At 37.2% G+C, this 18,343-nt stretch overlaps 2 long non-coding RNA genes across 2 annotated transcripts in view; both read left to right on the top strand.

Moving 5' to 3' along the window:
* LOC141922352 (uncharacterized) overlaps positions 1 to 6,770 on the top strand; it is a 28,025-nt gene extending 21,255 nt beyond the window's left edge. Inside the window, exons 3-5 of the long non-coding RNA XR_012622960.1 lie at positions 4,847 to 4,983; positions 5,536 to 5,671; positions 6,645 to 6,770. This is a non-coding gene — a long non-coding RNA (uncharacterized LOC141922352). The remainder of the gene's footprint in view (positions 1 to 4,846; positions 4,984 to 5,535; positions 5,672 to 6,644) is intronic.
* A 5,661-nt stretch (positions 6,771 to 12,431) lies between these two features.
* The window catches only part of LOC141922351 (uncharacterized), a 72,728-nt gene continuing 66,816 nt past the window's right edge, over positions 12,432 to 18,343 (top strand). The window contains exons 1-2 of the long non-coding RNA XR_012622959.1: positions 12,432 to 12,531; positions 15,400 to 15,502. This is a non-coding gene — a long non-coding RNA (uncharacterized LOC141922351). The remainder of the gene's footprint in view (positions 12,532 to 15,399; positions 15,503 to 18,343) is intronic.

Genomic DNA, 18,343 nt, shown 5'->3' with positions numbered 1-18,343 from the left:
TAGTGTTAAATTCGTATTGCAGTAGGCTTACTTATATATAACAGAAATACTGTGATAAATAATTTTCCATGACTACATCTGAGCGACGCATACTCAGGTTTGTTGTCCTTGAATTTTCTTATGTATATTAATGTACCCACTGATTCACAAAATTCAGTCAGTTGCAATATAATCCCGACTTTTTAGTGTTAACTAACGATTCTATAGATGCGATATTGAATAAGAAGATCGTACCTACCTTCCCAATAAATTAACTTGTTAAGATTTTATTGAGGTGTCTTGTTAGGGAAGATGTTACATAATTGTTTATTTCATTCACATTATTAACACTTCTAACCTTTGCTTCTTTGAGTAATAAAGCCTGTAGTGAGAAGCTCATAAAAACACGAATTTTAAAGCAGGAGCTCAGTCTTTTATAGCTTTATACTTCACCTTGTGATTTACACCTATGCAAAATGAGTGTAAAACTACTACCCTGTCATAAGAACAGGATTTTCATATACTCTTTGGAAAGACAGAAATCCCTATGGCAGTAAAGATCAGGACCAGAGAGGCAAATTCATCACCAGTAGAGTTTTGTTTACTCGGAGGGAATAACATCACTTTTGAGTATGTACCATCTTTCACTGATTCTGAAACATCAGTGGTTATTTAAAAAAACACACAATAAAATTACAAAGTTTAGATGACTGTCAATTAAGTTGCATTAGGAATGAATTTGATGTGGCCCTTTTGTGTCTTTTCTGTTTTTATTAACTAAATTTTGTTAATGTTAATAACTGTCCCAGACTCTGATCTGGCAACTTGTTTCTCATGAATTATTAGATCACTGGCACTCTGGGTATTATCAGCTGCAGCACTGAATCACAGTCAGGCATGACTTGTGATTGGATCACCTCTGTTAAAATTTTGATGTATAACTCATAACTCACTTTACCAGCAATACTTTGTTGAATTTCATCTTTTGCCTTAGCTTTTCTCACTAAATATACCTTGAGCTAAGAAGTGATCCTGAACTGAGAGTAAACAGTAACCTTTAATTATGCCTTTATAGCTCATGAAACCACATTAACCTCACTTTCATTTTAGAATGTGAACATTCTTTGGACAAACACTAAATTGTAGCTTTGCTGACATCAGCTAAAACAAACTTCTTTAGTGGTCCTAGAGTGGTAGCTCTAAAACGCATTGAGATTATGAAGATCCTGAATAATTTGCTTTTCCAGCCAGCTTTTAATATATTTCCCCTGCAAATCAATTAATGTATCATAGAGCTCAATTACCTGTCCATAAAATGGAAATGATACTTCTCATAAATCAAATAATTGTTGCTCAGAACTGTGAAATTACAGTAACAAGAACACTAATGATACAGTGGGTAAATGCTGTTGTAGGAATACTCTCTCAGCTCTCTTAGGGTTTTTTAAATTTGCAGCAAGTCTCAGTAAAGATAATAAGCTGGTGATGTACATAATAATAGCAGGGGTTGAAGGAGAAATTAGCCTTGCAGTACTCTTCCTTTCAAACTCAACATTACCAACTACCACATATGGTAGTGAAAATATTGGTTCGTATTTGTAAAAAACGAACTGCAGTCATTTAGATACACTGTCAAATATTAAGCAATTTCTGAGAGTCAGTGTCCCAATCCAATGTTGGGGGAGGTTTCGATATGATCCCAAGAGCAAGATTAAGACACAAAAAGGTCAAATGCTGTACACCCAAAACAGTTTTTATTATTAAAAGTGAAGAGTGGTAGTGATAGGACAGAATGGAAGGAAAAGACAGAAATCAAGCAAGTGTGCAGGACAAAGTCACAAGAATAGTCACCACCATGGATCCAGTGGCGTCCCGTTGGTCCTCAGTCTTCAGTTTTTCGGAGGTGGGTGCACACACAGCAAAGTTTTCTGTTGCCTTTTTAAGTTCATCGTATCCGCATCGTATCTGCCCACCTTCATTTTTTTTTTCCTCTGGTCCCACAGGTTTTTGCTCTATCCGGCTTCTGGGGCAGAAATGCTCCGTCTTATCAGTTCATTAGGCAAGGCAAGCATGGTGTCTGGTGTACACAATAGAGCCATAAATGGCTACAGGATGGAGCCACTGATAAACATTTGGTTTCCGCTTAGTTCATGTCTGCCCCTTTGAGGCTTGTCTAAGGAGTTTGACAATGCAACCGCAAGGGAGTGGGGGGTGAATCCTTCAATACACTCCTGCTCACTTGGGTGACATTCCTTAGACTAATCCAAAGGCTGCAGCTTGTCCTTAAGGTTTGCACAGACACAAGCAAGCTTTGAGACAGTCATTTGACATTTCAGTCTCTCACAGTCAGTTCCTTTAGGAACTCTTCATTAGGAAGAGGTCTGTTCCAAATCTATTAAGTGGTTTTATATAAAAACATAGAGTCTCCATTTCACTTTTCCTAGACTTTTTTTATTTCTTTATAGTCTGAAGGATGAGTCAAGCAACTGTAGTGGAGCCATCAGCCAGGCAAAATATAGTCATCTGAATATTCTTAATTAGGGTTCTAATTTTAATAGGCTTGCAGCATAGTGGAGAAGATTAGATGTTTGTAGGTACTGGGGGAGGGGAGAAGTAATTAGAAAGGCTCTAAAAACTGACATCACAGTAAACTTTTCTGTCAGTTATCTCTTCAGGGACTAATTTAAATCCAAAAATGTTAAAAGGAAATCACTGCACAAACAGAAGTTCAAACTGAATGAAACCAGAAGTAGGGGATGTGGCAAATTCCCTGATCAAAGGAAAGGGAGAAAGGTGAAATTAATTTGGTGGGGCTCTGAATTCTCATTTCAGAAATATTATCATTCTTTAAGTATAGGGAGAAGGTTGGTAATTTATTTTTCTGTGGTGTTTTTTATTTTACAAGAATATATTCAAATATGTAACAGTTAATATATTGTTGTAAAAACATGCATATAGTTTTTTAACAAATACTCAGAAGTGTATTACCCACCTCAGTGGATAGTAATTGTAGTCTCCTGTGTTCCATGAAGAAACATTGTTCTCAGAATGTCTTTCTGTGTGATTTGTACCTTACCTTGTTAAGATGCAAGAGACTTTCTCATTTTAATTTAGCACTGTTTTAAAAAGCAGTTACTGCCCTTCCTTGTTTGTACAAGATAGACAGTCTTCTTCAAATGTAATAATAAAACCCAACAACAGTAGACAGATATCCCATGGGATAAAACCTCATGAAGTTCAACAGAGTCCTGCACCTGGGAAGTAACAACCCCAGGCACCAGTACATACTGGGGGGGACAACTCACATGACTGTCCGGAAAGCAACTTTGCAGAAAAGGACCTGGCGATCCTGGAGGACACCAGGTTGAACATGACCCAGCAATGTGCCCTTGCTACAAAGAAGGCTAACACCTGGGCTGCATTAGCATGAGCATTGTCAGCAGGTTGAGGGATCCTGCCCCTCTGCTCAGCACTTGTAAGGCCATCCCTGGAGTGCGGGGTCCAGTTCTGGGCTCCCCAGTACAAGAGAAACATGAAGCTACTGGTGAGAGTCTAACAAAGGCCCACTAAAATGGTTAAGGCACTGATGGATCTCTCTCCTACAAGGAAATGCTGAGAGAGCTGGGACTGTTTAGCATGTGTAAGGGAAGGCTCGGGGATGATTTCTTGATGTGTAGAAATACCTGAAGGGAGGGTGCAAAGAAGACAGAGCCAGGCTTTTCTCAGTGGTGCCCAAACTGAAACACAGGAGGTTCCTTCTGAATATCAGGAAATACATTTTACTGTGAGGGTGACTGAGCACTGGCACAGGTCGCCCAAAAGGGCTGTGGAGTCTCCATCCCTAGAGATACACAAAAGTCATCTGAATATGGTGGTGGGCAGCCTCCTGTGGGTGGCCCTGCTTGAGCAGAGGGGTTGGACAAGATGAGCTCCAGAGGTACCTTCCAACCTCACCCATTCTGTCTCTATATAAGAAAGATAATGCATTAACATTACAAAGAAAATTTAAAAATTGGAGATCATCCTGATCAAGAGACTTACAAAGAGCGTTTCAAGACCTCTGTAGAAAGGTTTGGGGCCTGATCAGAGAGATAGTCAAAAAGAGAGCAAGTCAGCTATGAATCTTATATGTGGCTGTCATATGAATATCATTGGCAAGGGATAAAAAATGGATTCATAAAGGTGGTGGTTATAATAATGCACCTTCTGGCACCTTTAAACAAGCATCAGAAAAGCAAAGGCTGCTTTTCCTTTTTGCTAGATTTGAAAGAAAATACTAATCCATTTTAAAAAAGTGTTGTTATAAGAAAAGTGGTTAGTCACATGGGAATGATATTTTAAAAAGACGTTTGAAAAACAACCCTGAAGTAGTAACAAGGAAGCATTAAATTATCCTACATTCAAGATCTTAATGGCAAGTTAACTGTACTGCTAGCTTGCTTGCAAATAATGGTTCGACAGCGATTCAGAAGTCAGTCCCAGATAGTAACAGGCACTAATCCAGAACTGAATTTCAGATTTAATAGCTACTTACATATTTGCAAAACCCCACCATTTACATGGAATATTCCATGCTTTCTCAGCTCTTTGGATCTCCAGTGCAGGATTGGTAGGGCAAAGAAAAATGGTGGTGGGATCAACTAACCAGGTATCAGGATAATCCGCTGGATATATCAAACAGTATGAAATCGCTCTTCTAGTTGATTATAGTTAATTAAATATAAATTGTTAAATTATAGTTAAGTCATCACCCAGCTGTTAATAATTATAACATTCTTCCAAAATCCAAGTCCATTTCAAGTAATTGAGGAACTTTAGTGACCTTGTTGCCTACTCATTAAATCTCTTTCTCTTTTTGTGTTCATAGAGTTTGGACATTGCCCACCAGAACAGTCCTCACTAGACAGACAGTTCTTTCTATCTCTTTAAAAGTACAAGTGGTTGGTAACTGAACTTTAAAGAAGAGAATGCTAAGGTAGGTCCCTGACCTGGGTAAGTCTGCAGGTAAGTTTGGGGTGCTCTTACCAAGGGATAAAGATGATAAACAAAATTAAAAAATATAATGGAGATTAGAGAGTAAAGAATACTACAGAAATGATCTGAGGTAGTCTCCAATGTCACTTTAGCACTACACTTCTTAAAACTCTTTGCATACCACAGTGGGATTAGGATTTTAGTGGTCATACATTAACTTTGGCTACTCTGGTGGGGAAGTTGAGAAAGAATCAGTGAATTGTTATGTGTATGACAAAAATACTGTAAAATTGTAACAGCTGATAAATGGTCTTGATCAGGTTGTTACCCTTCAGAAAATTTGGGGCAAGATTCTCAGACTTGTGGACAACACTTAGCTGATCAGGAATGCAAAATTAAACCAGCTTGATGTCATAATTCCAGTTGTATTTCTTGGCTAGATGGTGTTAGATACAACACAGAACTGACTTAAGATGATGAGGCATCCTGAGTGCTTGATTTTAGCTGCTTATAATCTATAGCAGAATATTTCATTCAGTATAACTCTGTTGTTCCTTCTGGTCTTTTTCTCCCTATAAACAGGGTGTACTACAGCTGTCTCATTTGCACATTAGAGGAGTTTTTCTTCAGCCACAAACAGTGCTTGTAGGGCTTTCCAGCCATTTATTGAAAATAATGTGATTCCTGCCTGGAGCAGCACAAAGACTTCCAGATGAAGGTGAGCTTCCTGCTAGAGTGAGGATTGTGTGTAGTGGGTCATAATTTGGATGTAAAGTTAACCTCTAGAACATTGGGAATTTTGCATTTTTTAATTGAAGAATGCCAGTGTTTTATAAAAAGACATTGTCTAGCATTTCTGATCTAGATACCTAGTAGTTCAGCTGGACAGCTAGTACAATACGGTAATGCTATCCAGATATTAAAAGAATTTTTTGGCTGTGGCAGACTCAAGCTGAAGTTCCTGATTTATTCAGGCTTTTAACTGCCATGTCCCTCATCATATAAGTCTTTCATGTTGAAGCAATTCCATTTTATGTATATACTTAAGTGTTCAGTAAATTAGAGGAAGGTAGATAGTAATTAGACTGTCTAGGAGTTTAAAGCCTCAAATTTGTTTTTACTCTTATGTAGATGTTAGAAGACAATTTTTAAAAGTTTTCTTCCTATAAGTTCCATCAAAGGATTCACTCCACCTTTCAATGTTTTTATTATTCTCCCTAAATTTTCCTTGGTGTAATTTTTTTAGATTGAAAATGGTTTACTGTGATAGCCTTTTCCATTGCAAGACACTAAGAATCCATCATTAGAAAATCATATTTTTTTGTAATTTGAAGGCGATGGGATATAACACATTCATTATTTATTTGTTTTACACTTGAGACTCTTTTGGAAATTTCATATACGCCTTCTAGAAAGAATTAGAGAATTCACAAGTAGAAGCCTGATGCAGAGTAGCTAATAACCTGCTGGTCAGGACAACCTGCTAGAATTGGGTAACTGAGAATCAGATTTGAATTTGATAGCAGAGAGACTCAAATGTTAATCAGTGAGAGCCTAGGTGAAGGCCTTTTAATCTGATCTGTGAGCTATATTCAAACAGAAACTTTTCTCAGCTCTCTTCTTCCTCCCCCCTCCCGTTCAAATACTGTTTTAAAATTACAGAACTCTATTATGTATATTCTCTATTACAGACAAATGCCCTCCATCAAGAAAATCTAGGTCATCTGCCTGGATAAATCTAGAAAAAACTTTTCTTTGTGATCTTCAATAACGTTCTTCACCCAAGAACCTCAAAGCACAAATAATTTTAGTGAGGCAGGTAAGAGCTACTTCCATCATCTCTTACAGTTTAGTAGCTGTCTGAGTAGTTCACAAGACAGTATAATAATTTGGGCAGGAAAGTAAGAATTGAAACTATGGTATGAACTTGGCTTTATAATCTCTTAGTCGAGGAAACTGGTGAGCCACTTAAACATGAAATGCATATAATATTTAAGGAGCATAGGTGATCAGGCCAAACGCTTTGCATTTTTTGTTTTCTTGCAGCATTGGGGATGCACTTTATAGAGTGCATCTTTCAAATGCCTCTTCCTGCAGCTTTTTGTGTCTTGGAGGACTCTCAGCCAAATGATGATGTAACTCAACACAGTTCAATACTTCGACAATATAAACAATTTGCTAAAGCAAAATTTCCAGTAGCAATAATAATGGGAAATTGAGATGCTGGTGTCTATTATGAATCATTTTAAACATTACAAATAAATAAAACCACTAACAAAAACCTAAATTCTTAAGTTAACTTCCAAGATTGCAATTTTTAAGTACTCAAATATTCCAGGTTCTGAGAAATCTGGGGATTAATTTCTCTAGTTTTGTGTCAGAAAGTCACACACAGTGGAACTGTTTGTGCACTGAGGGAAATATCTCTCCACTGTGGGTTTTTTGAGCTCAAGGTCTTCAAACAGTATTAATGAGAACAGTAGCAGTTTAAAATACTTCCTAATCTTAAAGCAAGCATAAGCAGCACATTGCTTTAAGAAGGTGTTTTTTAACCAGCTTTGTCAAAGTGATTAACCTTTTTCAGTGTTTCAGTTTGATTTTGAGTTAACACTGAACTGTTTTAGCACTGGAATAGTTTAGAATATTCAGCACCTACATACATAGTTTACCGGAGGAAGCAAGAGTAAGATTTCCAGAGGTTTGTTCTTAGTGTTCATTGTAATGTAAGTATGTGGCTAAACCCTTAGTAATCTTGGGAAATTTTAAATTCTAAGGAGTCAAGGATTAGGTTTTGAGCTGGTTCTGTTATTCTGGTACAGACTAGAATGACTCATGTGCAAATACTGTGCATATGTGACATGACATCTGGAATAAGTGAGTCCCAGAAGATTTTAAGACTGATTTTGAGACTATTTCAATCTTGAATATAATCCCAAAATTATTTTTATCTAGTCCCTGTAGATTGAAGTATCTCCGAGACTAATTACATTATGTATTGGGGATTAGAAGAAATGGGGAAAGTATGTGAGAACTGGGCAGAAAAAATTATTGGCTTTCAGTAAAAAAAACTACCAATCCAGGTTGTGTCATATATTCTGAATAAGCTCATTCCTGCTGAAATCCCTTTCATATATTCAAGACATTTATAGTTGGTAAAATTAGCTGTTGAAGTACTAGACTTTTTTCCTTAGGTACTTTAGTACCAGAAGATGGAGCTGGAGAGCCTGTATTCAAGATCTCCGCAGCACAACAGCTACTTTTAGTAGTGTTGACCTCAGTTTTGTAATCTCCATAGATGAGATCAAACAAGGAAAATTGTGATTGCAGCTATTTCACCATTTTATAGGCTTGTAGCCTTTAAAACATAGTAGAACAGAGAATAAAAAGAGAATCTAAGTCAACCTAAAGTAGTTAATTAACAAATACATGTTTCAATGGGAAACATTCATAAGATAGTATCTAGATTATTTTATTTTTGTTTAAGAAATAGATAGAGAGTAATTTTAAATTCCAGTGGGAGAAGATTCAAAGGTTAAGATGAATGGAGTTACATTTATGTAAGATTATTCATACCTAATTCTTTGTAGAATCAGGAATTTATTTCGTTTTATTAAATTGTGAAAAGTAAGGTGTGTGATTCTGCAAACTTTTTCGCAGGCAGACCTCGTACAGAAACTGGTGAGAATGTTCTGTGGAATTTGTAAGTCAGATGCTTAACACCAATTAGTATCAAGAGTGAATGCACGTTTGGATACTCTGATGGATGGTCCTGCTGGTCAATATTTTGCATACTATTTTATAACTTACAGACCTATAGTCATGAAACACATGCACATGAATGCAATTTTCAGAGTTTCTAAGCAAAATAAAAATGTGTATGTTTTAACACAGATGGTAGCATTTTTAAAAAGAATCCTAGTCATTCACAAACATAGCAACTTCCCCCTCTCCCTCCCACTAATATTTCAGTCACTAAGGATCTAACTAACCCCGTAAAAATAATCCTATGGAAAGGTTAAAATAAAATTTTATAATTTCCTTTTTTTAATAGCAAGTCTTCAATGTGTACAAAATTTTGCTGCCACTTTATCTACTTGTAAATATCACATACAGAACAATAGTTTCTTTGTTTTCCTGTTTTCAAAACAAATCTTAAATATTTGAAAAGCACTTTGAAGATAAGTACTATTTTGATATTTATTTTAAAGAGTTGTATATTCTGTCATTTACTTTTATGCAAAATCCACATTGATTTATTGAGAAGAGGGAGTTTTGCATTATTGAGCATTAATTCATTGGTGGGTGGCACCCTGTGGCTAAAATTCTTCCCTGCTTGAAATGCCTTTACTGTCTTTTAGTCCTTTTATTCAGTGGAAAGAGAAGTCCCTTCTTTCCTGAACCTTCTGCCCAGTCTCTGAGCTTCTATGTTTTGCATTAGGTCTTTCTGCTTTTAATTATTATGTAAATCCTGCTGTATCATTCTTTGGCAAATACAAAGTAATTGTACTTGTAAATACTTCATTAAGGTTTTTGACACCGTTTCCCATGGCATTCTCCTGATGAAACTGGCTGCTTGTGGCTAGGATGGGCACACACTTTGCTGGGTAGAAAACTGGCTGGATGGCCGGGCCCAAAGAGTTGTGGTGAATGGAGTTAAATCCAGTTGGCGGCCGGTCATGAGTGGTGTCCCCCAGGGCTTGGTTTTGGGGCCACTCCTGTTTAATGTCTTTATTGATGATCTGGATGAGGGGATCGAGTGCACCCTCAGTAAGTTTGCAGATGACACCAAGTTGGGTGGGAGTGTTGATCGGCTCAAGGGTAGGGAGGCTCTGCAGAGAGACCTGGACAGGCTGGAGCGATGGGCTAAGGCCAACTGTAGGAGCTTCAATAAGGCCAAATGCCAGGGGCTGCACTTGGGCCATAACAACCCCCAGCAGCGCTACAGGCTTGGGGAGGAGTGGCTGGAGAGCTGCCAGTCAGAGAGGGACCTGGGGGTGTTGATTGACAGCCGGCTGAGCATGAGCCAGCAGTGTGTCCAGGTGGCCAAGAAGGCCAATGGTATCCTGGCTTGTATCAGAAATAGCGTGGCCAGCAGGGACAGGGAAGTGATCTTACCCCTGTACTCGGCACTGGTGAGGCCGCCCCTCGATTCCTGTGTTCAGTTTTGGGCCCCTCACTACAAAAAGGACATTGAATTACTCGAGCGTGTCCAGAGAAGGGCAACGAAGCTGGTGAAGGGTGTGGAGCACATGTCGTACGAGGAGCGGCTGAGGGAACTGGGGTTGTTTAGTCTGGAGAAGAGGAGGCTGAGGGGAGACCTCATCGCCCTCTACAACTACCTGAAAGGAAGTTGCAGAGAACTGGGAATGAGTCTCTTTAACCAAGTAACAAGCGATAGGACAAGAGGGAATGGCCTCAAGTTGCACCAGGGAAGGTTTAGACTGGATATTAGGAAGCATTTCTTTACAGAACAGGTTGTTAGGCGTTGGAATGGGCTGCCCAGGGAGGTGGTGGAGTCCCCATCCCTGGAGGTGTTTAAGAGTAGGGTTGACAAAATGCTGAGGGATATGGCGTAGTTGGAAACTGTCAGTGCTAGGTTAACGGTTGGACTAGATGATCTTCAAGGTCTTTTCCAACCTAGACGATTCTGTGATTCTGTGAAAGCTACTTCCAGCCTGCCCTGTTCCCCTAGCTCATCCCCACCCCACACCCCAAATGCCAGACTACCAAAGTTATGAGGCTTGCACATCCACAGCTTTAATGAACAATTATCTATTTGAGTTCCACTAATGGATAACGCTTTTACATAATACTTACCTTCCTTTTATCAGTAAAATTTGACAGTGCAGGGTTAAGAGTTCATGTGTTCTTTTGTTCAACAAAAGCTAAGAAAATAAATATTCTGACATATTTTCAAGCTGCTAGTAAAAAGTGCTTGGGACTGTAACACTGTATCACTGTATCACTATAACACTGTATTCAGTGTTAGCAAGCTGGTAAAAAATGCATATGAAGAAAGGTTCACCTATCTCAGTCTCTGTAACCAGCAATAAATGTGCAGTGACAGACTTTAAGAAGTTTTGTATCGTCTTCCCTGACCTGTTATTCCATCTTCTAGAAAAGACAGTGCTTGTAGGACTTGATAAACTTGAGGTTGCTGCTAGAGTAATAGCTATTTAATCTCATAGAAAACGCCTCCATGTTTGAACATCCTTGCCTTCTCTTTTTTCTAGCCCTCATTTGTGCTTTGTAGTTATTGTAAACACTGTCCATGACCAATTAAACACCAGTAGTTCTACTGTCACTATTTGGTTTCTGTTTCCAAGGTTATGACATGACACTGTGTGGGTCTGATTCACTGATGTGCTACTGCAGATTTTTGAAACAACTGTTATCAAATCAGTAGAATTATCACAATATGGAGGTGAGATAATGTAGATGAAGCAGCATAAAACTGAAGTATCATAGGCTGGAATCAGTATTACTTCTGCTGCATATAATTCTTAAATAATTTGTGATAATAAAAGTGACTCTATTTCTTGCAGAATTATTTCATAAATGGATGTTGAATTTAAGGTGATGAATTAATTTGGTAAGAGATAAATCCCCTTACGTTCTAGCCAATCCTCAGAGATTAGAGGGGCTAGGGGTGGCTGGACTTATCTCTTAATAGGTATGCCAATTAAGACTGTAACTATAGGTCTGACCTGGATGCATGAACAGCCTGTATGCTGTAGGTCCAGTTGCATTCAAAAGAAGCCAACAGATTCATGAATAGTATGGGGTCGTAACTATAGGTCTGACCCAGATGCCCAAATAGCCCATATGCTGTAGGTCTGGTTTCATTCAAGAGAAGCAGATTCACGAATAGTACGGTTTATTTTTGTGTAACATCTACAGATTCTTTAAGATTGTCTACAATAAATGCACAAACTGCAGGTTGGCTATATAGCATTACACAAAAGAAAAACGATTGCAATCACACACACTTAGTTCCTGGGTAATCACTTGGTGTAACAGAGGGAATCTTACCAAAAGGTGTCCCTTCTGAGGGGGGACGAGAGCACAAACCTGTCGATCTGTCCCTCCAATTGGTGTTGAATTATTGTCCCTCTGATTTGGGTACAAACTCGGGGTAGTATTTATCTTCTGTGAGTGGGTGGGACTGTAGTCAAGCCATCATCTTTTGAGTAAAGTCACAGTACATTGCTTGGTGAGAGGGGATGAGCTGGTTTTTGTGGGAAAAAAAGGGAGGATGAGAAACAAGGCCAGCTGGCTACTGCAAAAATGATCCCTTGAAAGAAAGGGGTAGAGCAGGAGATATATCTGTCCTTGAGAAAAGCGAAAGAATGGGACTGCGCGGCCTACACCTTCGCTTCGCATTCCTCCTTGGTGCCATGACAAACACAAATCACTGGACCTCCATCCCGTCTTGTGTTTATTATGGACACCCTGTGTCAAGGAAATATGTGTTTTGCAGATTTCTCACTGTTTTGCTTTTCTCATGCTTCCAACACCTAACAATGGGTATACCTGAGGAAGGGTCTGAAGAAGGAAGGACTCTCAGCTGCCAACTTTGTGAGTATGATAAGTAGCGTTCAATAAGAATAAAATACAGAAACCTTATCCATAGAACTTCATGTCTTAATATTTTTCTGCTAATATTTTGTATATCAGCTATTTCACAGTGTATTGAAAGTTCTCTAAGATATGAAGAGGTGCACCATACTAAAGGACAAATCATATTTATGTTGGTCATATTCTGAAACCAGTCATTTTATAAAATAACTACAAATTTTGAGTCACTTTGCAAAATGACTTGAATGACAGACATTCTATTACATTGTCTGTTTCACTCAGTTATTTCATGAGGTGCCTAAATGTTTCAAACATTTATTGAAATTGTTATTACATTGCTATTACAGACATATAATCTATTGCTATGAATGTTCTATTGCAGTGTTTTTCATGAGAAGTAAATACTTCAGTAGAAAAATAAGAACCCCAGGAACTTCTTTCCAATAAGGATATTAATAAATAAATGAAAGAGCAAGGAAAGGATCTTATATATGTATTTGTGTGTTTTGCTTTACTGTCCTAGATTTTCTAGGAACTTCTACTCACCATTTCTTTCAGTAGCCCTTGTTATTTATCTTTTTGGTCATTTCTCCCCCCTGTATATTTGAGATTGAAGGAAAAAATGTTTCTGTGGTAGTGTTCAGCTCTTGGCCCCAGTACTTCTGGCTTCTTTTTTAGAAAGACTTGCTTCTTTTAGAAAGATTCTTCTTAAGCTACAGGCAGTTGTTTGACATTTTGTTGCTAAGATTCCAGGCTTAGAACCATGCTTGCTAAATGATTTGCTCCAGAGTGAGGCAGATGTCCCATTAGTCATGACTACTCCAGAGCAAGCTGTGATGAGAACAAGTTTCTAGATCTGGCAGCCCTGACCTTGAGAGGAATAGTTTAGCAAAGAAACTTCTGCATCATCTTTGTACTTGAGCCGTCATGATACCAGGTTCTCATCTTTTCACACAACAGCCATCTCTGCAGTTTGATCTCAGATGAAACAGAGACTCTTTCCTGTCCATGCCAAGAAGGGGTCCATGTACTTCACAGTTCTCACAGATGTAGGACTGTGATTCCAGAAATATGCTTACTTTTGATATTCCCAATGGCACTAGGCCACTTTTTTAGTATGTAAAACACATGCCCTCAAAAAAGTCCAGTCCCTTTGCTTGTTTATTTTTATTTATTTCTAAGTAAATATTATGTATAGAAGTCTGTATTGTATCTAATTGTATGTGGGATTCTTGCTACAGTATTAGAATTCCATAGTAAACCCAGAGTATGATTATTAACAAATAACAATAGCAGGTTATCATTCATGCTCAATTATAAACCAGTGTACTTGAAAATTAGAGAAAACATGTTTCTTCATTTTCTGAAATGTAAAGCTTGACCATACAGTCTTTTTATGTAGTGAACTCTCAGGTAAATCAGAAGACTTGACTCACAGAATTAGCAGGATACTACAGATTTACACAATAGGTCTGTAATTCACATCTGGTTCTACTTGATTCCCTGTTCTAACTGTGTAATGCCAATAACATCAATTTTTCCATCTTCCTACTTACAGTAAAGATTAATAATTACCAAGATATGGGGACAGGGGATGCAGAAGTCATCTTTTTAATCTAAAAAACCAAATAGTCAAAGCTGTACCTGTTTCTTTTTGATGTAGAAAATAATGATTTAAAACTCTTCTATTTTTGCATAAAATTGCCGTAATTTCTAATGGTTCTGCTATTACATTAATTCCATCGAAAACTGGTAGAGAAGTCTCAAGTCACTCTTCTCATAGGTCTAGTTTCAGAACCTTGTGTACAGAGAGAATTAATACTCCTCACCCACATGACTAAATGAGTGACTGCTACAGTGAAACATTATCTATGCTATTTTTCCTTGGGCAAAAAAGTCATTGCAGTAAAGGAATCTGCTTAGACCCACAAGGGGATTTTTCTCACAGCATTAATACCTTTAGTGGGATTGAGGTCCACAGAACAAATGTTTATGCTCAGCCTTTATGAAAAACTAAGAAAGATGAGAATCTGGTCATAGTTTTCCAGTTTATAGCTTTAGTTGGTTGAACTAATTTATTGTAGGATATTATATTCCTAGGGCTATTACTCTAAAATTTGGAATAAGAACACAATTAGCTTGTGACCTCATTATAACCAACAGTTGCATTTGCTGTTCTGAATTTTTGTAGCTTACACTAAATTGAGGGGAAAAAAAAGCTGATCTCAAAGGTGAATGGATAATAAATCTTGCAGACCATTAATAATCTGTTAAAGCCCACAGTGCTTTATCTTATGTACTTTTTGTCAAATGGTTATGCTCTCCCAGACATTTTCTAATTAGCCTCTTTCAATCTCCTTCTATCAGTTCTATCAGTTTCATTTCCCTGTACTACACTTAACACTCACATTTCAAAGTTTGTATTTTTATGCTAAATACTTCTGCTGCATAATTAATTTGCCTTAAAAGAGAGTGTGTATGAATAAAACAGATTAATATTCTTCCCAGTCTTTCACAGTCTAAATTTATTTTTAAAAATTGTTAAGAAAGCTTTCACACTCACTCTATTTCTGTCCCTGAATGTAATTCCCTAGGCAATATTGAATCTTTTCTACATAGAGGAGGGCAAAGACTTCAATTGTTGCTGCAAACTCTCCTAGAACATCTCTATTGATGTTGTAGAATTCAGCATAACCTGACTCTTATGTTTAAAGTATAAAGGTTATAAATAACATTTCTGCAAGATAAGAGAAAGCACAGTAGTGATTTTAACTTTAAACAATAAAGGCAAAGCCAAATCTGCCTATCTCTTCTGTCGTTTCCCCTCTACCTCACTTTCATCTTAAGTTTTTCCTCTTCTCTACACAGAATAGAATAAACATTAAGTCTTGGTGTGAGGTCCACTGATGCAAAGGAGAATTTTCTCACTGATTTCAGTGACCCAACTATCCCTTGTCATTCACATGATCCTGTAAGTGCATGAGATCATTCTTTTAAAAGAAGTGATGTATCTATTGCTTCTCTACCACAAAAAGTGTGGAAATCATTTTCTGTTTTAGTTCTGAGTTGTTAGTTGTGTGAAAATTGCAGCTCCTTATATTTCTGTCAGTATCTTATCTTAACGTCGCATTTAACACTGTGTAGGTGTTAAAGATGATCTTTTCTAAAGAGACTTCAGGTAGCAGTGATTCTTTGGTCTGGACTCAGTAATTGTGTGATTCAGTCAAAAGGCTGTAATCATATGACAAATGAGAAGAAATTAAATATCAAAAGTATTCAATGAGTCTTAACATAGGGATTTAAATGTGCTTTGTTGCATTGTAGTATTTTATGTTACTTACACAGGCATAAAGTCTGTAACCCATAAAACAAGGAAGAGACCTAATTGCTCTGTGCATGGATTATTTATAACTAAGTGGTCTATGAAGGAATAAGAGTCCATAAAAAGAATGCCACTGAGCGTTAAAACCAATCTGTTTGCCTCATTTTAATTGGGACAAGAATATTAGCTCATAGGTTTCAGGAACATCGCATTACAAATATGATGCTTGCATTCTAATTTTAAAATGGAAAGATGAGAAGTAAATATTGATGAAGAAACCTTGTGTGTCAGGGGTATAGTCACTGTATGACAGATGAAGCCACTAGGCCTTGTGACCTTTATATTTGTTTTATTTGTTCAAAAGCTTAGATTTATTGATTTACTTGGGAGGGGGAAGAAGAACTCAAGATTTGTTTAACATGGGATTTTCTTCATAAAGAGGCTGTGTCTGCATACGGATTCATGGGAGCATAACCAGGCATAACTCGAGTGTGCAAAGAGTACTTATGTCAGCCTACCTCACTCTCTGTCTTCCCATTTTTTCCCTTGGTTCATCTGTTATCTCCTCTGTCTTGCTGAACCCATGGATCTTGACCTCTTAGGCCACATGATTAAGCTTCCTTCTTCTCATTTCTCTCCTTGTCTGCAAGATACTATCATAGGTTATACCAGTGCACAGTTTTTGTAGAGTAATCTTGGGCCAGAATTTGTTTAAAATTGGCAAATGGCAATGTCAGGCATGCAAAATAAATTTAATTTTGAATGTGTAAAATAATTTCTTCCTGGTTTCCCTTAAGTGCCACAATTCAGCCCAGAGTCAAATTTTACATCCAAGTTGTTAAAGAAATAGCAATACTTCAGGCATATAATGGCTTAAACAGCACTATTACAGTGCACAATTAAAATCTGTCCCTAAGGTGGTACTAAAATCCATTATCAGCCTTGAAAGCTACTATGGACACTTGACAGTTAAACTGATACATCGATGTGTTAATGCTCACCTTTTGCTAACCTATTGGTTAGTTAGTCTCATTTAATTTTCTCCTTTAGTGAAGCTATTGCTATTGGTCTACATGTAATTAATAATATTCTTGACTCATGGTCCAATGTGCATGCCTTTCAGAAAGAACAGTTTGGGAAGCTTGTGCTGGGTTTTTCTAGGGGAGAAGTAAGGAAGTTGTTAACCATATTGTCCATGGGTACTATCCAGAAAAGGAAGAAAAAGCATATCCAAAGCTGATGTACTGTGTCTGTCTGATTTATATTTCATGTGAACTAATATTTGCTATGTATAACTGAAAAGAAACAAATAAAAACTACAAATGAATAAGACTGCATAATTGGAAAGGATGTACATTGTGAAAATTAATTGAAAAAAATGGTACTTGCAGTTGAACTAGATGTAGTGGCAAATCTCTTGTTCTGTTCTGACAAACTGAGGGTATAATAATATAAGAGATGAAGAATAACCTTAATACTTGAAGGTCAGGGAGAAATAATGTATGTTAATTTTCTTAACAGCATATTTTGATTCTAATTTTACCCTGATAATTGGCAGCATAGCAGAATCTATATTTAGCAATGACAACAATATATGTGTGCCACATTCGGTTTATCAATTTTACCCATATAGTAGGAAAGCAATGTTATTTAATAAGGACAATGGAGGTCTACACTGTGACTGGAAACACTTTGCTCTAGTAGAGTAAGCCTTTTGTTATAATATCTTAAAAAATAAAATACTACTTCAGTATAGTGTCCTAAAAATTATATAGTTTGTTAAATGTATATATTCAAATAGCTAGTAACTTTGCTAAATATATATACTTATGTAGCTAGTAGTGCACTCTCTGGAGGCACCAGGGAAGATAAAGACACTAAGTAGTTATTTTTGTTGGAAGAAATAATTTAGCTTCAGAAAATTGTCCAGTGATATTGAGGATTTTCAGATGACAACATACATTCCCATACCTTAACTACTGCCTGCCTTGAAATCCCAGTTCAATCATTTTTATTTTCCTATACCTTAAATAAGAATAGAAAAACTGAAAAACCAGAAAAGATATAATGCTAAAGATATATGTGAAACGCGGTTGTTTTTCTTCCATTTTTAACTGAAAATTGGTCAGGCTTCGAAAAGAAGCAAACTCACGTGCTTTTTTGAAGCTAACTGTAAGAACACTACTTTTTATAATAAAATTTTTATTTAGCACTCTTATATGCAGTAGCAAAAGGCATCAGATCAATCACTAACAGTTAACATTAGATGCAGAATGCATTTTAAATGAAATTATTACCAACTTGGTATAGGCTTCAAAGATATCAAAGATATGCAACCATCAACTACTTCTGGTGCCTAGTCCATATGTTCCTTCAGGTTTTGGTTTGATGTAATTTCTGAGACCCCTCCTAGGTGTTCACATGATCAAAAAAGACTTTTGCTGCCACCCAGAATCTATCTTGGACTACATCAAGATATTTTAGGCATAG

The sequence above is a fragment of the Strix aluco genome, chromosome 4 (assembly GCF_031877795.1).
Source record: "Strix aluco isolate bStrAlu1 chromosome 4, bStrAlu1.hap1, whole genome shotgun sequence".
Lineage (NCBI taxonomy): Eukaryota > Metazoa > Chordata > Aves > Strigiformes > Strigidae > Strix > Strix aluco.
This window is presented reverse-complemented; position numbering and strand designations above follow the sequence as displayed.